The 2,500-nt window shown below is 58.3% G+C and overlaps 1 non-coding gene across 1 annotated transcript in view; it reads right to left on the bottom strand.

Moving 5' to 3' along the window:
- LOC126217963 (small subunit ribosomal RNA) overlaps positions 1–152 on the bottom strand; it is a 1,909-nt gene extending 1,757 nt beyond the window's left edge. The window contains exon 1 of the ribosomal RNA XR_007542434.1: positions 1–152. This exon is cut by the window's left edge and continues 1,757 nt beyond it. This is a non-coding gene — a ribosomal RNA (small subunit ribosomal RNA).
- Between the last annotated feature and the right edge of the window lie 2,348 nt (positions 153–2,500).

Genomic DNA, 2,500 nt, shown 5'->3' with positions numbered 1-2,500 from the left:
CCACAGTTATCCAAGTAACGTGGGTACGATCTAAGGAACCATAACTGATTTAATGAGCCATTCGCGGTTTCACCTTAATGCGGCTTGTACTGAGACATGCATGGCTTAATCTTTGAGACAAGCATATGACTACTGGCAGGATCAACCAGGGAGCTGCGTCAACTAGAGCTGAGCAGCCGGCCGCCCGGGAGTGTGTCCCGGGGGCCCGCGCGAACACGCAAGCGTCCGCTCAATTATTCTGCAAACAGGAGGAGGCTGGGCTCCCCTGCACGATACACCTCGAAACCCTCTCAGGTCCCGGCGGCGCGCAGCGCCGTCCTAAGTACTTGGTCGGGTTCGAGAGAGGCGCAATCGCCCGGAGATAGGCGAGTAGACGCTTTCAGTGCGACCACCCGTGCTCCCAACTGAGCTTGCCGCTGCCGACAGAGGCCCGGGAGCGTGCTGTCGTGGTGTTGCCGGCGGGAGACAACACGCGGCCACAAACAGTGACCGGGCAGCTCCAACGCCAGCGCCACAGAGGGGCAGAGCCCCACTTGGGTGCCAAAGCGAACTCTCCCAGCACAGCGCACGCGCCAACACATCCGCACAGCTGCGATACAAACCACCTGCGAGAACCGCGGGGGCGACCGAGCAGCAGACGGCGTCGCGGCGCCGAGTGCCGGGCGGCGGCGCATCCTCAACGCACACAGTCCTCAATCGGACCAGCACACTGCAGATGTCCACCGCGCTTCGCACCGGGCCCGGGAGGACCCACTTTGGCCGCACGGCGCCGCGCGCTGGGTGCGCCGGCACGCAGATGCGCCGCCTGCCGCCTCCGTCAGCCGGCGCGCCTGCCACTGGGCGCCCCCACCAGCCGGCTGCCGCGCGTGCGCCCACGCAGCGCGCGGCCAGCACGCCGGGCGCCCCCCCCTCACCGGCCGGGGACGGTCCCACCCAGCCACCGCCGCGTATCGCTTCATACCCACATGCCCACTCACGTTCGTGGGTATGACGGGTGTCGCTGAAGCAACCGGTTAATACCTGTACCGATCGTCGATATCAACGATTCACCTCCAGCGCGAACAACCGCGCAACAACGGATTTCCAGTTCATTTGCGTAACTTGGGCAGCAAACGTAGACATCCATCTACATTTGCGACTTCTACGAGTCTTGCATGCCTGGATGTTGTGTGTCACGACGCACTCCATCAGCATACATACACGCTGCGACGTGTGCACGAAAGAACACGTGGAAGGTGGCCAGCGTACGTATGCGAATGCCATTGCACAGCTGCGAAGCGCATTCAACACGCGAACTCCTGACCGACGAGCTAGAGGTGACAGGAGGGGAGGGGGGGGGGGGGCGGGGGCGATATACGTCCTATTGCAGTACACAATACAGTGGATAGCGGGACCATGTGGAAAGTAAGCAACACTCGCAAGATGTGAGGGTACGCACCGTAAAATGAATCAATACGCAGAACACCACAGTGTGCGCGAAGTGAACTATGTTGAGATGGTTGCAATTAGGCAACGCTACACGAATTCCTAGATTCATATAACTAACAATTACAGGGCAGGTTAAGGCGCAACGTGGGTTAGGTTAGGGCGCAACGTGGGTTAGGTTAGGGCGCAACGTGGGTTAGGTTTGGGCGCAACGTGGGTTAGGTTAGGGCGCAACGTGGGTTAGGTTAGGGCGCAACGTGGGTTAGGTTAGGGCCCAACGTAGGTTAGGTTAGGGCGCAACGTAGGTTAGGTTAGGGCGCAACGTAGGTTAGGTTAGGGCGCAACGTAGGTTAGGTTAGGGCGCAACGTAGGTTAGGTTAGGGCGCAACGTAGGTTAGGTTAGGGCGCAACGTGGGTTAGGTTTGGGCGCAACGTGGGTTAGGTTAGGGCGCAACGTGGGTTAGGTTAGGGCGCAACGTGGGTTAGGTTAGGGCCCAACGTAGGTTAGGTTAGGGCCCAACGTAGGTTAGGTTAGGGCGCAACGTAGGTTAGGTTAGGGCGCAACGTAGGTTAGGTTAGGGCGCAACGTAGGTTAGGTTAGGGCGCAACGTAGGTTAGGTTAGGGCGCAACGTAGGTTAGGTTAGGGCGCAACGTGGGTTAGGTTAGGGCGCAACGTGGGTTAGGTTAAGGCGCAACGTGGGTTAGGTTAGGGCGCAACGTGGGTTAGGTTAGGGCGCAACTTGGGTTAGGTTAAGGCGCAACTTGGGTTAGGTTAAGGCGCAACTTGGGTTAGGTTAAGGCGCAACTTGGGTTAGGTTAAGGCGCAACTTGGGTTAGGTTAAGGCGCAACTTGGGTTAGGTTAAGGCGCAACTTGGGTTAGGTTAAGGCGCAACTTGGGTTAGGTTAAGGCGCAACTTGGGTTAGGTTAAGGCGCAACTTGGGTTAGGTTAAGGCAGAAGTTGGGTTAGGTTAAGGCAGAAGTTGGGTTAGGTTAAGGCAGAAGTTGGGTTAGGTTAAGGCAGAAGTTGGGTTAGGTTAAGGCGCAACTTGGGTTAGGTTAAGGCGCAACTTGG

Source organism: Schistocerca nitens, unplaced genomic scaffold (assembly GCF_023898315.1).
Source record: "Schistocerca nitens isolate TAMUIC-IGC-003100 unplaced genomic scaffold, iqSchNite1.1 HiC_scaffold_91, whole genome shotgun sequence".
In the NCBI taxonomy this organism is placed as follows: domain Eukaryota; kingdom Metazoa; phylum Arthropoda; class Insecta; order Orthoptera; family Acrididae; genus Schistocerca; species Schistocerca nitens.
The sequence above is the reverse complement of the archived record's forward strand: the minus strand, read 5'-3'. Positions and strand labels throughout refer to the sequence as shown.